Source organism: Pan paniscus, chromosome 5 (assembly GCF_029289425.2).
Source record: "Pan paniscus chromosome 5, NHGRI_mPanPan1-v2.0_pri, whole genome shotgun sequence".
Lineage (NCBI taxonomy): Eukaryota > Metazoa > Chordata > Mammalia > Primates > Hominidae > Pan > Pan paniscus.
The window spans coordinates 31,419,392-31,439,832 of NC_073254.2; positions in this window are offsets into that span (position 1 = coordinate 31,419,392).

Genomic DNA, 20,441 nt, shown 5'->3' on the forward strand with positions numbered 1-20,441 from the left:
GGGAAAATCAGGAAGTTGTAAAATCCAAACAGACACAAAGAAATTCAAGATTCAACAAATACTGGTTCCCCTAAACAAATAGGTCTCTGTTTTGCTACGCACATATTATACTACAACAGTAATCTAAAATGTAAAAACTGTGACTTAAGATATCTGGTAGCATAGCATTCTTAATTGTATTAAGGAAAACTGACAATTAAAATGATGAGGTTCAAGCCCCAATTAGCAATTATCAATCATCGCAAAGTCAAATGAACGTCTTCATGAACATATAGATTAAACCAAATAGATAGATACTTTAATCGAAGTTTTAAAAAACAATCTTGGCAATTTCTCAACTTCCCACACTATGCCCAAATAGAGTTTGCAAAGAAAATGATATTCAACAGCCAACAAAGTAAGGGAGCATGGCTAGGAGGCAATTTTCCAGGTCAGGACTTTATCCTCAGATGGAAAACAGAGAGCATCGCAAAACTCTCACCTGACATGTGATGCACTTCCCTGTAGTGGCAGTGGAGGAGGAGATTGCTGTACAAGGATGACAAACAAATCTGCAGCTTGAATGGACCACCCTGGTGACTTGATGGACGATGCTCCTGCAATGGTCGAGGGAGTGCAGGAGAGGAAATCCAAAATGAAAAACAGAATAGACTGCTTTAAAAAATAAGTCCACCTTAAGTGTCTATGCACCGAAATACAAATTTTAAGAACATCACATTCGGCATTCTGTTGTATGAGAATTACACAGATCCCAGCCAGCTCAAAAGGCAGGTCTGGTTTTACTCAACAAGGCTCAGAGGGAGGCCAACATACAAAAAGGTCATCCCTTCCATCAAATTAAGAGGATGGTCTCCCCATTTGAGCCAGCCGCTGTCATTCTTTTCTCCAATGATTCTAGCCAATCATCTGATAAACACATGCTGGTAACTACAAGGAGTATCAGGTAAAAATGGGCATGGATTGAATAGTAATTGAGCCAAAGCCTAATTTTAATGTGGCATATATTATCTATCAACATGCAACTTGAAACACAATCATGAAAGTGCACAGCTATTAGCATACCAGTCCAATGGAATAGAAGGAAAAAATGCAGAAAAAAAGTGTAAAGTGTGCATTTATATTCACTAAACTTTCCACTAAACTTTAAATTATTTAAATACTGAATGTACATCTCATTTTCATTTTGCCACAATTCCTTGCACATGGTTAAGTAAAAATTTTCCATTGTATGATGAATGAGGGAATGTGTGAATGGATGAATGAAAGAAAGAATGAATGAATCTTCCATATACCTTTCCATCAGGGAGCTTGGTGCTTGTAGTAGTTTTTGTGAGGTAAAACCTATGCATAGAAACGGAAGAAGTTGAGGACTCGATCTGCTAACGTATTTTTTTAGCCCTATCCATTAAAATTATATTCTTAAATATCGGTAATTCCCAATTATCCACATTAAACAGAAAAAAAAATTTTTTAAATATCAGTAGCAGGGTTACTATAAAATCATCCCCAAACTAGTGAATGCTGGACTGATTTTCAGTCTTTGATTACTGGAGCTGATCTGCACATTTGCTTAGGCTGATTTTAAATTTAGTTTGGGTTTCCTAAGCTCACGCCAGGTAACAGTAGGAAGAAGGAGGCCCAGGTTTATACTGGATGTCAGAAAGAAACTATTCTGGAGCTATGAATATGATCTCCAATGTGAATAATCCGTAAACAGGTAAGTGAGCCAATTATCCTTGGGTACATGGCAACACATCTCGGTACTCATGATTATTTTCATCCATACACACTCACTATTTTTAAGAGCACAGCCCAGCTGGAAAGGAAAATAACTTCCACTTCTTTCCAGCACTTTTCAAAGTAATGAACAGTAGCCAAAATATTCTTACTTCTAACTAATCCATTCACCAAGCATTTATTTAAGCATTGATTGCCTGCCGAGGACTGATATGCAAAAGAAGGAATTCTTGTAGTCCTTGGTTTCCCCACGTGTGATCTGTGCGTACAGAGAAGGAAGGTAAGCTGTTATACACTATAATGTCTTTCAGATCTTTAGAAGGCACAGTCCCTCCACCAAGAAGCCTGTTGAGTTACAAATATAAATAATGGCCAAGTTAAGTAGAAGTTGACAAAATTCTATTTAATCTTAGTACTTCTTTAAGGATGAGGAAGCAGGGAGGGAGGATCATGATGTCATCTCAAATTAAGCATCAAAATACTTGATTCTCAAATGAGGTGCAGGTACCATAAATTTACAGACAGTGCTTTTTATGAGCTCACCAGTTGGGAGAGTGTTTGCCTGTATGACAATGTGTGTGCACACAATCCTGTTTACATATCACCTGGCAGATAAGGTTTTATAGAGTCCAAGTTACAACCTCCTCCTAGTTTGCTGAAGTGCAGAGGAGGGTCAAACATGATGTAAATGCCATAGAAGATTACTTTACTCTTGCATGAGTATGCTTTCTTATTTCAAAAGTATTTGTGTTGCTGCACTAGTTAGGATAATACAGAGAGTTTACATAACTTGTATTCCATCAGAGGGAAGAAGGCAAGAATACAAGCAAGGCAACACGTATTCACTGCAAAAACTTACAAAATAATATACAAGAAAATAATTTATAGGACATTTTATATAATGATATACACCAAAAATGGAATACTCAATATTTTTAAAACCCAGCAGAGTAACATAATACAATACTATTAATAGTGGAAGATTAACAAGAAAGACGGCCTAAACAAAACTGATGTAATGGTCAGTAAGTACCAGGAGATAATGTGAGAGAGGGGGCCAAAATTAAGGGCACAAGAAAATAAAGTTTGCCATACACAGTGACAGAAAAATATATTTTCTTTGAACGTTAGAAAGATAGATGCTATAGGTTAGTAGCTACAATAACTGTCACGAAAAACTTCTGCTACCTAACTCATTCAAAACTTGTCATGTTAAAGGGCACCTAAGTGTAAAAAAAAAAAAAAAAGAGTTCCTCTTAGCCCAGATCAAAACATCACAATCGGGGAAACCTCTGCCCTCTTGAGTCTCAAATTCTGAGTACACTACCATGAATTTTCTGGAAAGTAATTTTCAGGTAGGATACAATTTTTGCTTACATTGTGGCAACTATCATTACATTTTCATTACTTCACAAATAGGATGCATTAAAAGTTACAGAAAAATCAATGAAACATTTCTGCTAACATGAAATATGTCAAACAAAATATAATGCTTGTTGCTTTTTTGTCCATAATTGTTCTTTCTAAACGTGTTTTGGTACATTTGGGATGGTAGTAATGCATAATACAAATATTTATAGTACATTAGCCTGAAAGTTCAAATTATGAGCGTTATAAAATATATTACTACACTAATAAAGACAAATATCCATAAATATAATTATAAAAGAATAAAATAAAAAACTGTTTCCATAAGATTTGTCTAAAACCATTCTTTTTATTACTTCTGTAATTTTAAGCATTTATATATTTTTAAAAATCTCAATGTAATTACAGTTCTTTCAGCCAACATTTAAAAAATTCTGTAAAACTGACACTGTATATCACTTCTTAAAAAAATTTTGAATGAGTACATTTATTTTATTAAACTAAATTACATGAAAATAAAATGTGAACATAATTGATGACTTAAAATTCGTATCTTAGAAAAGGAAGTTCTATATGTAAGGTCCTAAAACAGAAATTATTTCTATGACCATTTCTACAATTTATTGCTTTCAATGCTTTTATCAAAATAAGGAGGGCCTGCTTCTGATAACCTTGGAAGTATGACCGGAACTAAATCTGTTATTTGAAGCAATTAAGCTGCACAGATCTAAATCTCTCACAGAAACTAATCATTCGAACTATTGAATTACTCTGAAAATACAGAGCAAGGAAAGTCAAATAATCTATCTCTCCCCTAAAAATAATAGCCTGTCTTACTTCACTATTGTCACTTTACCGATGCAGGTATTTAAGCTGTTCAGATCCTAATCTATGTGTTATTTTCAGATAACTACAGTTTAAAGAATTAGCATTCACTCCCACATTTACCTACTTACGTGAGTTTCAGAATTTTAGTAAAATATGTTTATTGCTTAACTTTTAATAGGAAACAAAATGAGTGTTACAGTGTTAGTCATCAGAAACTGTCACTCAAGGTATGTGCAAAAAAGTAAAATCCACTTGACATTTCAGAATGAAAAACAATAAAGGCACAACATTATTCAAAGAAACGTGAGTCCTTGGACTCCATAATGACAACAGAAACAGGAGTCATAGTAATGTTTACTAATATTTCAATAATCTCAGCACTGGCCTTTCCCAGGACTCCTAGGCAACTGACTTAGGTATGTTGAAACTTACAGGCATTTGACATGTAATCTTGTGGCTAAAGAGTTTCTGTTTAATCTTCCTCTAAGTGTAAAAGACAATTCAGAAGTCCTGAAGTCTAGTTGTAACATTTTTGACAAAGTGTCACTTCTGTTTACCAAACCCTCTTAAAACGAAATCCACAAGGAAAAATATTGCCTTTGGCGGTTCCCACCAGGTACATTTTTTTATACTTATTTTCACATGAATTTATTTGTGCACTGAAAAATATATGTTCACATTTTACTGCAAGTAAAGCATTTTTCTATATGTTGCAAAATAGAATCCAGGACCTCCAAGGCATTGTGTAATATTGACATCCTTGCTTCCCATCTATTTACCACCTTATAAAAGTTGAGTAGCTCGAAGAAATAACAGCTCATTTTAACTACAGCAATGCTTCATCTGACCAGGCCACAATGAATTTACCAACCACATAAACTCACAAAACGGTAAAAACTCATAAACCCCCTGGGAATAGAGTTGAGTAGCTCTCTCAATCCTAGCCCTGGGGGAAAAAATTTACCAGTTTAGCTTTGTTGGCCATAAAATTGTAAACTGACTGGCAGTCACAACTAAATCAAGACATAATTCTTAATTATCTTTTCTTTCGAATACCAGGGTTATGAAAATACTCCCCCCCGCCCGCCCCCTGCCCCACTTAGTTGGATTGCCTGAGCAGCACAGAGCTTCAGCAACTAAAGCAACTTTTCCTTTTTTCCTTTTTGCCATATTATTATTTCTCTTTGCTTAGCCAGCTTCATCAGTGGTGCCCTAATGCAAAGACTAGAATACTGCTTTCTAACTGCTCACTAAATTACATCCTAAAATAAAGTACATGTTTATTGTCCAAAAGCACCATGTACTATCAGTCCTCTAGCTATAGGCCTCTATCGTTTCTCGCTTAGCTAAGGAAAAAAAAATCCGTTTAACTTACTACCAAAGATCATTCAAATCACAGCCAATAGATCCAAATTAAGAATGAATACATTCAGAATGTCTGCCTACTGTCAGTACCAGTTTTTGTTATGATGGCTGTCAAGTTTTAAAATGTGACAATGGGTATATATTTTCCGAATAAGTTATTCCCCTGAGTAAACCCTTTAGAAATCCAGCCATCGCTATGGGCAATGGAGGTTCCAAATGATGAACGCTCTTCACACTTGAAAGGGTTAAGTGACTGCAAGGCCAAAGGCACCAGACTGCAAAAGAAATGTTGCTTTAGTGAGCTCTGAAAGGTTTCTAACAAGTACCAAATAGTTGTTGATCTGTTCACAATAAACACCAGCAGGATTGTCAGGCTCCTTTCACTGTCTGGGGAGATGCATTTACATACTGCACCTAGGAAGAACAGCTTGTTGGTCTCCTTTATAAAAGTTGAGTAGCTAGAAGCCTCATTCAGTGTCTCCCATCCAAATGACTGAAAGAAGATGCAATTGAAATAGTGGAGTCTCTCGTCTGGCTTGGGCAGCATAAATGCTGTGCATAAAACACTTGGAGTAGTTCAGGCACAAGACAAACCCACCTGAATGGACGAGGAACACTGTCTGTTGCCATGGCAGCCTGATCTAATTACATGAGTGATCAGGACTGGAGTAAGTGCACCGAAAACCTACACCACTGACAGGCAGCCAGGAGGTTCAGGGGAGCCCTTCAACCTCTGCTTTATGTAGAAGATGGCATTCAAGTCCATTTATTTGCGGAGCTGCTAAAATATTGACTGATGCATGCACAGTGAGAGGGCAATCAGAGGAGATTAAATGCCACAGCGCTAGCCGTTATGGTGCAATCCCTTTCCAAGAGTTCCTGTGCAGGATTTTCTCTTCTCTCTGGTGGTTTCCTCAGGCATAAGCTTCATTCCAAAAAAAGCTCAAGTATCAAACTACCTTTACCCATCAAATAAACCGAAGGGTGGGCTTAAGGGGGGCTTCTAGGAACTGCAGCCTCCTAAAAAACCCAAACAGAAATGTCTCAGCTAACACTGTTGAAAAAGTAACTAGCTGTGCCTAAAAATAACCAAGTAACTACCCACTGCTGTGTGCAATATATAACAATGATGTTTAAATATTAAAAACAGCCTGCATTATAAAACACAAATGTCATTGAGATGTGACTACTAGATTGCCAAAGGAGAACTTATTTGCATACACACATTCCCGTGCATGCACGACAGGATGTGCAGGGAGAAAGCCACTGTAAGGCATTAGTTTTTATTCTGTGGGTGTAACAGGGTCTTCTAATTTTGCTAATTGTATCCTGTGGATCTCACAGGGAAGCTAAGAATCTCTTCGGGGACAGAACCAGTTTGGAGGAGTCCCTACTGCACAGCATACGGTAAACAAAATAAAAATAGCTTGCCTTTCTTGTTAGCCACATCGCGCATTATATAACCAGCTTCTTCCGACTGGCTTTTTTTTTTTTTTTTTTTTTTTTTTTTTTTTTTGCCCTTACTACTCTTCAGCAATTTCCCTCTTCTCAAATATTTATATTACCCTTTTATCTGTAGGATTATATACCAAGAAAGCAAAACAAAACAGAGCAGCCACGGGCTCGAACCGAACCCCCGCCGTCCTTAGAAACTGATTTTTTTTTGTTTTGTTTTGTTTTGTTTTCTGGCAGAGTCTCGATCACCACCCTACTTCCACCCCCCACTAAGGTTCTTGCTCAATCTCCCTAGAAAACCTGAATTGTTTCATCCCTTTCAGTCAGCCCCCTACGTGGTCTGAAACAAAATGAAAGCACAAGCCACGGAGTTTAAGAAGGCAGCCTGAAGGCGGGGGGCTGAAGAGGGGTCGGGGCGCTGCAGAGTCAGCCAAGTAGCCAAGGAAGGGCTCCCTCCGCGTCGCGACGGCCCTCGCCCCCCGCCCGGCGCGCGCGCGCACACACAAATACACACACACTCACTCACACACACACACACTCACTCACACTCACGCCGCGCTCCGACACCGCCTCACCTCTCGCTCCGCCCGTCCGGCCCCCTTTCCTGCCCCCTGCGGGACCGGCCTGCGCGCAGCACTGGAACCACGTAGGAGGCGGCGGCGGCGCCCCCGGGAGTGGCAGAGTCTCCGGCCCGGCCCAGAGTGAACGAGCAGTGGGGCTCCAGGGCGCATCCCAATCCCCGCAGCGCCTCCTCCGCGGCCGCCGCCTCCTCCTCCTCCTTCCCCTCCTCCTGGCTTCATTCACCCTCCCAGCAGCCGCGCAGCCGTTCACTCCCGGCTCAGGGCAGCGCCTGCCGCGGCTCCTCGTCTCCTGCCGCGGGTGCTGGCGGGGGCGCCGGCCCGGACTGGGGCGCTCGCGGGCTCCCGGCTCCGGGCGGCGGCTGCCGCTGCACATGATCAGGAAGCGGCCGCACTAACAGGGCGGCGGTGGCGGCGGCGGCCAGGGCCGTCACCGCCACTCCAGCCGCGCTCCAGGCACCCGCACACCCGCTACCCCCGCGCGGTCCCCGAGGCCACCCCTCTGCGCCCCCCGCCCGGCACCCGGCCGCGCGCAAAGTCCCGTCCCGGCTGCAGGAGCAGTCCCTTCCCCGCCCGCAGCCGCACACCCGGCGAGGCCGGCCCTCCGAGGGGAGACCCCCGCCCCAGGGCGCCGAGGCCGGGCGACCACCCGCGGAGAAGTCCAGCCCTCCGTGAGACCCCCTCTCTCTCACCGCCCTCTCCGGGGAGGAGGAATGGGAAGAGGGCGGCCGGGAAAGGGACCACCCCCCCAACCTCGGCCGCCGCCGCCTCCCCCCTGCGCCACCCGGAGGGAGGAGGACATGGCTCTCCGCACTCGCGACCGGACCAGCAGCCGGGGGAGCGGGGCGCCGCCGCCGCTCTCCCCGCCCGCGCCCCCCGCCCGGGCGCGCCCCCTAGCCCGGCGGGCGCCCACCCAGCCCCTGACAGCCCCCCCGCCGGCCGCCCCTGCGCCCAGAGTGGGGGTGTCGGCCCGGGAGCCTGGAGCCGGGGACGGTTGTATGTACACACATACACACACACACACACGCACACACACAGAACACGACGCGTCGATTTCCTTCGCTCCTCTTCCAGCTGTTTTCCGTGCAGCCGATTGGGGTTTTGGGTTTGTTTGCTGGTTGTTGCTTTTGCCCCTCTCGGGAGATCGGGGGAGGAGGGATTTTAATCTAAATAAGGGGAGAAGGGAATGGGGGAGGGGGGAAAGAATCGGAGGAGGAAAAAAAAAATAGTCACTTACTGTAAAGTGTAAATGGATCTGGGGTTGCGTGGGGAAGGGGGGGCAGAGGGAGAGAAACAATGTCTTGCGGCTGCTGTTGCTCTGGCTGCTGCTCCACGGGGCTTGTTTTGGATCCCCCTGCAGTGAAACAGGTCCTGTACGGCTCCGCCACTGTAGTAGAAATGATGTCTGCGGTATACTCTGCTCTCTCCTCCTCCTCCTCCTCCTCCTCCTCCCCCTCCTCCCGCTCCCCTCCCCTCCCTCCTCCCTCCGCCCGCCCGCCCTCCCTCCCTCGCGCTCTCTCGCGCTCGCTCGCTCGCTCGCTCCAGTATGTAAATGTGTAATAGAAGCCAAATATGGAGCAGTTGGCTGCCGCCGCCGCAGCTCAAGGATCCGACTTCATGGGGGTGGGGGGCACCCTCTGGCGGGCGGCCCGGCGAGCCGCACAGAGCACGGCGAGCGCACCGCGCGGCGGCCGGCCCGCGCCCTTAACCCTTCGCTGCGCGCCGCCCGGGGAGGCGGGCACCTTTCCCAAAGAGTGGCTCGGGATGGGGTGCGGGGGAGGGGAGACGAGGATCGGAGGGCAAGGTTCCTTCCAGGTTTGGGAAGGGGGCGGGGAGCTGGGCGATGAGGTAATTTGAGCGGTGACGGGTCGGTCCTCGCGCGCCTCCCTGGGTCCCTGCACCTAGTTGGAGGGGACTGAACGACAACGGGGCGCTACTCAGGCAACCTGGGGGACTCCCCCAAGGGCTGTCAGGCTTCAGCTGGGAGCCGATGCAACACCCCAGTGGGGAGGGGAGGTCGGCCAATTCTAATCCCGACGTGTCCTTGGTCCCAGGCGCTCGGAGCAGCATCTGAGAGGGCTCACTCTGATCAGCAGCTGCACGTTAAGCCGCAAACCGGCGTCGCTTCGGCGTTCCGGAACCCAGGCCTGGGGGCCGCGGGGATTGCCTCTGCGTGCAACTCCGGAAAGTTTCAAGGGGTCCCCCGACTGCACAGGTACCCTCACCTTTCCTGCCGGCGAACGCTGGCGACCGCCCGACCCTGCCCTCTTTCTCTCTTCGCACGCAGGTCCGGAAATCGGCTTTGATATGGAACTACTCCGCTCTAGCCTGGAAAGGAGACCCGCGCACTCCTCTCGCAGCTAATTTCGGATCATTAATTTAATCGGAAATGAGGTAACCAGTGTAGGAGACAGAGAAAGCAACCGGAGCATCAAATGGCAGTTCTCGAGAATCGACGAGGAACTTAAATCTGGACTCAGGGTTTCAGTGCGGTCTCCGACTCCCACCACCCCGCCCCTCCGCCTGTCTCGCCGCCAGGTGTGACCTCCACGCGAAGGAATCTTCTTCGGATGGGTGCACCTTGCCAACAGGTGTGGCACCTGGAGGACTAGGAGGCGCCTCCAGACTAAGGGCGCTCAGTGCGGCGTTCTTGTTGCAGATGATTCTGGAAGGCCGGTAGGTGTCGGGCGACATTTGACCTTCTTCAGGTGCGTAGAACTAAGTGTCTGGAAACATGATCCCTTCGCGTAAGTTTCTTTCTGAAAGCCACCAATCTTGACCGTAAGCTGTATTTGAGAGATCTTTTGGCTGAGTTTACTTATGACCTAACGGTTAGTCACCAACTGAGGCAGGGCACAGGATGACCAAAAAAAAAGTGTCAGTTTTTACACAACTCTGGCCTGCAAGAGCCTACGTGCTTCATAAATAAAAATAAACATACGAGCGAGGAAGGTGCAGAGCCCCGGAGATATTTTTTTCTCACATTTTTGAAATACCATGCACATATATGTGGCTATTTAAGTATAACTACTAGTGTTCACTCTTACTCATTTCTACAACTTTTTTTTTTCCATTTAAAAATCGATTATTGTTACGGTTTAAACCTCGGGTTGGTCTAAAGTGACATTGTTGGTCTCATTACAGCCTCTAGTGGACAGTTAACATCAGTTTCCTGAAAAGGCTCTGACTGGTTTTGTTTTCGTTGACAAGCTTTGTCAAGGTGAAAGTTAGTACGTAAGAGCATAACCGGGTAAAATGTCCCCTTACCCCTATCCTCACCCCCGCCCCCAACACCCTGCTTGGCAAAGACGACTTCAGAAAGGAGAAGAAGCTTGTTGGCTTTGTATAGAAAAGACGTATGCTTTGTGCTGCAGGTATTATTATTACTGGACTGTGAATAAACAGAAAGCTTCTGCTATTCATTTCAGTTTCAGACAGCTTTCATAAAAACTAAATTCATCTCAAATATTTTTATAACAGAAAATATTGGTTGCCATGTTTTTGGCTTAACTGCGATGTTTTTATTCCAACTCATAATCTGCAAACTGTCCAATCCACCTCCACTCTATTTTTAGACATCTTACATTTAGATAATTTTCAGTTAAAAAAAAGCTAATATTGTAATTTTACGTTGGCACAAGCAGTTAATTTACGTGATTTTAACAACCTTAAATTAAAACACATAATTCAGATTACAGTTAGTCAATTAATTTAAATGTTCCCTCAAGGAAGCTAAATATGTATATTACCCAAATGGTAAAAACAATTAATAAGAAATGTGTCATTTACTTTCTTAGCCATTAAGTTTAAAGCCATAAACTGCCACCAAAATCTGTAACTATTTCTTCCTGCAAGATCCAACATAAACACCATACTCATGAAACCGTCTCATTACCTTTAGTACTGAAATATTTTGTTTTCAGATGGCAAAATATTAAATGTATAATCACAAATAACAGGCACTGGTTCTTTAGAAACAAGACTTTCTCGTGCAAATAAAAACTCAATGAAAAAGGGCAGAGCTTCCAAGAAGCTAGTAGGCAAATATATAGTACTATAGTCCTACTCATAAGGCTGGTGTTATGTTTGTAAAAGTATAAGTCAACCTTTGAAATTACAGGAAATCGATAAATAAGGCCTGATGAGCTTGACTCGTATCCTGTGTCATAGATTGCTTAAATACCATGAAAAATAATTGTAATCACATATCTATTTTACTGTTTTGGTGGTATCTACTCTTGAAGGTGTTAAATGGGCCAGCAAGTATATATTATATAATTACATATTACACCCTTACTTAAAGTGTAGTTTTCAAAGTCGCCACAGCAGCACTTGGGAGCTTTTTAGACATTCAGAGTCAAGGGTTCTACCCCAGACATACCAAATCAGAATCTGCCTTTGAACCAGGCCCCTGGGTGATTCCTAAACACATTATCATGTGAAGAACACTGGTCTATACCACAGGGATCAACCTAAATAAATTTGGGCACAGGTGCAGAAGTTAATTCCTCTATTTATTTCTTTTTTGCTCCTTTTTAGTAAGTACAGCCCTTATTAATTTGTGCTTTTCAATGAAAAATTATTATGTTATATGCTTTGGATAAATACTACTGCACTGTAAGTGCACACATCTGCATCATTATTGCCAAAAGAGAATGCTCTGCTGAGGAATGTACTGGGGTCTTGAACATGAACATTTTCTTCATGGCAGCAGAGGGAGCACAAGAGTGCTTAATAAAACCAGTGCACAGGTCTCTCCAAATCATGACGGATTTTAAATTGTAGTATATGTTTTCATTGGAAGTAGCCTGTTATGTAGTTCAAAATGAAGCAAATCAACTGAGCAAACACAGATAGGCTTACCAGGTCATAACAACTATGTAACTGAACAGATTGAAAGTTGAATAAAATAAAGATAAACTTCTTTAGAGTTTTAGGCTTGAATTCTTAAAAGAAAGTGGACCTCAAAAGTGAAAAAGATGCCTTAGCTTTGCTCAAAAACAAAGATAACACAACACGGAATCAGGCAACCCTAAGATGCCTTAGCTTTACTCAAAAACAAAGATAACACAGAATCAGGCACCCCTAAGAGTAGCTCCTGTTTATCTAAAAACAGAGTCAGTTCACTGGACCCTACATCAGGTAACTTAATTTCATTTGGTGTCATACATGTTGGTTAAGGTCCATGCGCCTTTTGCTGTGTTTACACTCAGAATAATTTTAGGGGTTTCTCCTTAATGCTTGCAGTGGTGAGGATTTAGGTTTCAGTTATACCTACGTAGTATTTCATACTTTTCACTACTCTTCCATATTGCATCCTCAAAAACTCCCTTGAAGCAGATAACATACTTGGTAAAAGCCAAGTATCCAAAAAGTTATGGAACCACATCGTGCTTTCATAACATTGAGTCATTTAATTGTTTCAGTAGTGCTTTGAGGTATTCATAAATGAGGGAAATTATACAGACTAAAGATCCAGAGCATTTTTTACAGTTTTAAAGGTTTTTCAAAGTTATTCTTAGATAATATGTTTATATATTTATTATTTATTTACAAGCAGTCACTTATTCTGCATCTACAATAGCTAAGACTTGAGAATATAAAATTGAGTAAGACATCTTAGTGTGCAAGGAGATCAGAGCAGAACAGATCTTACCTTTGGAAAACTGTTAATTTTTACCACGTTGAAACACAAAGATTCATAGTTGATGCGATCCAGCACCTGCCAGAATCATAGCAATCAGACTTCCAAATATGAGAATCAAACATTAGAATCATTAAAAATTTGAGAGGCGGGGGGGACAGTTGTACAACTCTTGAGCAAAAGTTGACTTATAAGCTAATATTAATATTTCAAATTTGTACAACAAACAAATGTGAAGATATAATGTGTATTTTATTTGAATGTCTTCCCTATCACAAAATCACATGAGTAAGTTGAGTTGGTAAACATTTATTTATTTTTATCTTTTCTAAAATGCTGAAAAGAATTTTTCTCCCACACTAAAGAGGGTTTGCCAAGTTTCTGCCTGGAGCAATTTGTTATGGCTGTGTAATAAATCCCAGAAAGTTTGAATTTTTAATGGAAACACTGACAGAATAAAGAGGGTGTAATCCTACATATGTCATTTAAAAATCTGAGCAAACCATAGTGTGCTTGCAAAACAAATATACTTTCCTTAGATTGCACTCACAAATAAGGCTGGGGAGACCAGAAAAGTAAAACAAACTCAAAACAAAAGTGAAAAACACTCACACAATAGACTCTGAGGTCAGCTCACCACACCCAGACTAAAGTCACTGGGCTCTGTGCGTGTCACCAAGACTCTTAAAAGACATACTTCTGAATCATCTTTCTTGACCCTCCACCAAACTGTAGCAAGACAGGCTTCCTGGGAATGAAAATGACAGTAGCATTAGTCAAGAGTGAAATTAAAGTCATTGTACTCAAACATCTGCCAACAGTCTGTGATTTCATAGTACCCACCTCTGAAATAAGACTCTGTCTACAATTAAAAACAAAGAAAAAAAGGTACTTTAGGTCTTCACTATCCACTATGTCTACTGAGCACTTGAAATGTGTGATTAGTCCAAATTAACATGTGCTGTAAGTGTGAAATATTCCTCAGATTTTAAAAACTTGGTATAAAAAATACATATTTTACATATAATATATATTATTCATTATTCTTATATTATTAATTTTATGTATTATATATACACACATGTAATATCTCCATTTTTACATTGATTAAATGTTGAAAATATTGGGTTATTTTTTAATAGTGTATATTGGGTTAAAAAAATATATTATTAAACTTCATTTTACCTGTTTCTTTTTACTTTTTTTTTTTGAGACAGGGTCTAGGTCTGTCACCCAGGCTGCAGTGCAGTGCAGTAGTGTAGTCTCTGCTCACTGCAACCTCCACCTCCTGGGCTCAAGTGATCCTCCTACCTCAGCCCCTGAGTAGCTGGGACCACAGGCATGCGCCACTACACCCAGCTAATTTTTGTGTCTTTTGCAGAGACGGAGTTTCACCATGTTACCCAGGCTGCTATTGAACTCCTGGGCCTTGGCCTCCCTAAGTGCTGGGATTATAGGTGTGAACCACCACGCCCAGCCTCTTTTTACTTTTCTTAATGTGGCTACTATAAAGTTTCATATCACATGTGTGGAAGGGTTATATATTTCATTTCTAATAAACAACACTGATACAGATATTGGGGCTGAGGAGGCACAGGAATTGGTTCTAAGAACCCAGTTTAAGACCTTAGACTCCCAGCATGGCTCCCTGCAGTGGTATGGTAAATAACTTATTTTTCTGCCTTCCCCATGTTCCCCCCTTACACTGTGTAACACAGAACTTATCGTACTCTGTTATAATGATCACTGAGAGTAGACTGTCGGTGAATGCGTGATCTCACTGGTAGATCTGTTACAGGCCTGCAAAACAAAAATTTGTTAGGCTTATCTGTGACTCAATCTTCTCAAGCTCTAGTACCTTGTCACCCTGGGAGGCTGATGGAAAACCTATGCTCTGTTTTCGAAAGCACAAGCACAAGCATCCTAGAGTTACAGCTGGTTTTGCTGCTCGTGGCTAAATGGTTTGGGGCCGATACTGTCTAGTGACAGATGGCTTTGGACATTGATAATGAAAATTATATAATTTGTTGCTTAACTAAAAAACATCAAGGCCATCAAAAGGAAATCTGTTTAAAAAAAAAAAAACACTTTCTAATATATTTAGTACCATAGGATACTCTGAAAAGAAATAAGATTATTTTTAACCATCATTATTTATTTTGCAAGCAAGACCTAGATAAATTTTCATCAATGCAGCTGTGACCAAGATTGAATGTAAGGCAAGTATCATAATTTATGATCTTAGTCATCTAAAGAACATAGCTCTTCTTACATGGAAAGAAAACAGACAACATTTTGAGGCTTAGAATGAATGAGTTGAACTTTGTTTGGTATTGGCCAGGAGCATTTGGAAATTTATTAAAAGCATTTCATTAACAACTTGGCATTTTGTTTCCTCAAAAGAACTACATTTTCCAAATTTAAATCAAAGCCAGAACCACCATTTTTTGAACTGAAGGTAGTGGCAGCTGATGGGTTGTGCATGTTAAGCTGAGGGTGCCTTCGGAATAAGATCATGGGCAACAACAGGCTGCAAAAATAAACATCAAATTTTTATGGAAGGAGTGAAGCAGTGTTCTTTGTTGTTCTAACTTGATGACATTAAAATATGTGGCTATAAGCTCTCTTAGTTACTTTATTTTTCTTGAGTCAATATTGGCCAGGAGAAGCTGATCTGAATGAGGGTCAGAGTTTAAGAAAATTATTTTATGAGGAATTTACCAAGTTTACCCCGCAAGAGGGAGAGTTAGAGAAAAATGCATTGGCGAACTTTGCTTTTTGACATAAATAACTAGAATTCACCAAGGAAACGGCCTGTGTCAGGGTTTCAGTGAGGGTTGTCAGGCAGTTTGATATTTGCAGAACCCCTCTCTGTCAGGCCTCTCCAAAGTTTAACTGCTGGGAGATCTGGGAAGCTCTCAAGACTGGCGACTGAAGATACTGATTTGCTTTGTGTCTGAGACACAGGCATAAAACGATGGCTACTGCCACAGATGCTTTCTGACAGAGCAGAATAATAGCACTCAGACTTAAACCGTACATTACAAACAATCCCTTTTTAAGTACAAAATGAATGCACAGAATGGAAGACCCTGTCAGCTAGAATACAAGTAAATCAAGTAGAAGAAGACAAATTATTCACTCATACCACTACAGCCAAATTTTTATTCTGCTAACTGCACTGTCATGAGAGAGATTTTCTTCTTTGTCAGATGTTAATATTTATGCCTAGTGTTCCATTATCGGAACACTAAGCATGTGGGAGTTATTTATATCCTACTGCTCAAGGTCATCGCCAAGGTCTGATTGCAAAAATTCAAAAAATTGCAACCATAAATGGGTCAAGAAAATCGATACATCATAGTTATTACAAATATATGAGGCACTGGATGCATTTCCTCTGAGAGCCAATCAAATTACAGGATATGTTTCCTAACTCCCCACACCTATTCCAGTTTAAAAGTTGTAGCTTGAGTACCAGGAGTAAGAACACGTGAACCCTTCACTCCCAGGGCTAGCTTTTCCTGCTGTCAATTTCATAATTATATTGCTCCGCCCCTTGGCTTAGCACTTCCTTTCCCCTCACTACCTTCTCACCCCAACCCCCAGCAATGAATCATCAGGCCTTTAAAGAGACTTAGACGACCCAGTGTGAACTTCGCTGGCATCCTGTACATTCTTATGCCAAAAAAGGGGAGTTGCTCTAAGACAGAAACTAGCCAGACCCTGATGCAGATCTTGGAGGCAACAAGCTTGGGTGCTTATCTGGGAAGATCAGCGAGGAGTTAATTTTCCTAGATCACAATGGTGATTCAGAATTGCATATCTTAGTTCATGATTGGGTTTTTAAGAACCCAGTTCGACCCTTTGTGCAGAAAGGAATATATCAGAGGGAAAAATGTTGGCAGATCTCCTTATGCAATCAGGGCAAAGGAATTTATACCACATTCAACTCTTTGATTTCTCCAGATCTGGCTGAGGGTGGGGTTTCCATATTTGTGCTTTGGCAAATGTGTCCAATAATTAACTCCTCCTGATATATGCCCCTAGTGTTCTTCCAGGTTATCATGTGCTTATTTGTGCGTTTATTAAAACCAGAAACATTTTTGCCCCTTCATTGTTTAAATACTGTGTCTGAGTAATACAGGTTAAATAGACAACAAGAGCCTTGTCTTTTAAAGACTTTACTCCCTACCTAAAGAGGTGAAGGAGATAGCATTTAAATAACATTATGCGTGTGCATATACCTTCTATATGGAAAGCCCTTTCTTCTCCTCCTCTCTCCTTTTTTTTTTTTTTTTTGCATGGAGATTTTATCCTCATGCTTTTGAGATCCGGCTCAAGCATCAACACTTCTGTGAAGTCTTTCTTGATTATCACAGGAGTCTGCGGCTCTGCCCAATGTGTGAGTCAGAGAAGTGCTATTTTCTTATTCTTTTTATTTATACAATATTTTTTTAAACCTCTAACCGAAAAAAACAGGGCCATAAGCACAGATGGAGAGAGTATCCTAAGTGGGAGCTCTCTTACTTGAATACTTCCTGCTACTCCCAAACCCATTTGACCTCCCTTACAGTTTCAGCGTGCAACTGCGCTTCCTTTGTTTATGCTCCAATTATGTGACTCCCCTCCACTGATCAGTTCTTCATGTAACTTTCCACTGCCCTCTGTTATGAGTGGAATTGTGACCCCAAAAGATACATCGAAGGCCTAACCCCAGTAACTATGAGTGTAGCCTTATTTGGGAGTAGGATTTTTGCAGATGTAATTAGTTAGGATGAGATTTTACTGTTTTAGGGTGGACCCTAAATCCAATGCAACTGTTGTCCTCATAAGAGAAGACACAGAAACAGAGGAGACACAGGGTAGATGACCATGTGAAGACAAGGCAGAGACTGGCGATATGCTGCCACAAGCCAGGGAATGCCAGGGATTGCTAGCAACCACCAGAAGCTAGAAGAGGCAAGGAAGCCTCCTCTCCTACAGCATTTAGAGAAAGGATGGCCCTGTTGACACCTTGATTTCAGACTTCTAACTTCCAGAACTGGGAGGGAATAGATACCTGTTGTTTTAAGCCACCCAGTTTGTGGTACTTTGTTATAGCCACCCTAGGAGACGAATGCACCCTCCTTATGAGATCCATGATTCCAGGTCTGTTGGATTCTCCTTTCTTCTCTTTATTTACATATATGGCCCTACCTCTTCCTGCTGCAGATACTCCTAGGTAATCTGTTCTGGATGTACTTTTGGTCTTGCACCTATGACAATACCAATAAACAAAGAAAAGGTCTAATGGAATAGAAAACTTACAGAGTTCTAGAACCGCCTCCTCGTCATCCCAGAAAAACATCTGGCTTCTGGCTCCAGGCCTCAGAGAGCACAAGTACATTACACTCCTGCACGGGGCGTCAGCTGGTGTCGGCGTCCTCCTCAGCCCTCCTCAGCTCCCTCTGCTGGGCGCCCGATGCACCAGCAGCTTCCCTCTTCAGAAGTAGTCTTCCAGCATGTGGGTGGGGTTGGGGTGAAGAAGAGACCGAAAAACTGAATTAATTTGATATTGAGGAAATACAATGCTAATTGTTTGGCTTTCTTTTACTGTATATTTGAGTGTTATCAAAGTGCTTATGAAGACCTTGGTCTTTCTGATTCTCCTTTTTCAAAAAAAAAACGAGAAGCTCATTTGTTTCAGGAAGTTTCCCTGAGCGAGTGGAAGGGGAGGCCTCACACTCAAGCCAGAATACAAAGGAAGTCCTCTTGAGATGGATAAAGCAGTTCTTACATGCAAATCTCAGAAAATGGCAACTCCATCTTTCCACCTGTTTAAGCCCAGAACCGTTGGCAGTATCTTGACTCTCTCGTCAGACCCCACATCCAATTTGCCAAAAATCCAATTAAATCTACCTTCAAAACATATCCAGAATCTGACCATTTTTCAACCCTGGGACTGCTACCACTGGAGTTAAACCACCACTGTCCTTCGTCAGGGTTACTACGACAGCCTCCTAAATTGGCCCTTGCTTCCCCAATTACCAGCCCACACCAGTCTACTGCCTGCATTAGGTTGATGCCACAGCTCTGCTCAGAGACCAAGGGCTCCCCCAAGGTCAAGTAAAAGCCCTTCATGGCCTACAAGGCTGGCCTCGATCAGGTCCTCAACTTTTCTGATCTCATCTATCCCTGTCCTTGCTCCCACACTGCCAGCCTCACTGTCCTCTTTGCTGGTCCTCAAATAAGCCAGCTGCTCTCTTGCCTCAGGGCCTTTGTATTAGCTGTTCCCTCGACTTGGAATGCTTTTCCCTCTTGTGTTCACATGGCTCACTCCTTCATCTTCTTCAGGTTATTTTTTCTAAGAATCAACCTCCTAGTGAGGCCTGCTGTGAACACCCTACTAAAAATTCTACTCCCTCACTTTCCCGATCCACCTTGCCCTGCTCATTTATCCCATAAATGTGTTGCTTTATAACATTCTATGTCATCTACTTTGTTTGTTTGTTTATTGTCAGGAGGGCAGAGATTTTTTTTTTTGGTCTGGCTCATTCATCTAGAATAGTTCTTGGCACATGATAGACACCCACTAAATAGGCATTGACTATTAAATGAATTAATCAATAATGTTTTCCAGAACCTACTATGTGCAAAGTTCTATCAGCCCCCAACACAATGATTATCTCATTAGGAGCTAATCCAAAACTAATCCATCTGGTCCACACTATGGTATAATACATGTTCTCTTTACTTGACCCTTGCGTTAGTGTCTGACATGACTATTAAAGCTGAGTTGGAATGAACTGAGTCTCACACTCAGGCTTTGCAGATGTCATTTCATTTCATCCCCATGATGATACTGTGAGATAGAGATCATGATTCTCACTTATTGGGTGATTAAACTGAGGCTTGGAGTTTAAAGGACCTGCCCAAAGTTCAGGGTCACCCAGCACTGGTTTCAAAGTGAAGTTATCCACCTATGCAGCCTGAGAATTGTTAACAAGTCATTACCTGAATGAAATAGGACAGTTACAGTCATAACACTGCATTGCAATGTTTTGGCTAAGGGACCATTTTTAATCCAATCTCTAGTTTTTGGATTATACATGAATTGTGAATAACACCTGTATCCCAGAAATTAAAGCTAGTGATGCTCATTGAGAACTGAGTATTTCTCCATAAGCGAATTGGCTTCAGATCAACCTAAGTGGTCTCCCAACTAACAGAACTCTATTCCAGCTTATAATTTTTACTCATGCTGCTACATGGGCTGGAAATGATTCTCACTTGAAGTTCATGCTTGAATCCCTAGAACCCTTTCCTATTAAAGTCCTGTCTAAAGTATCCCATTACGGTAAGGACGAAGGAGATTGTAAAGGGCCAACATGAATTCTCAAGGCTAATTTAATGACTTAATTTCCTTCAGTTACTCTGGGCTGAACTTCTCCTGTTCTACCCACAAGCTTCCCAGAGTCCTCTGT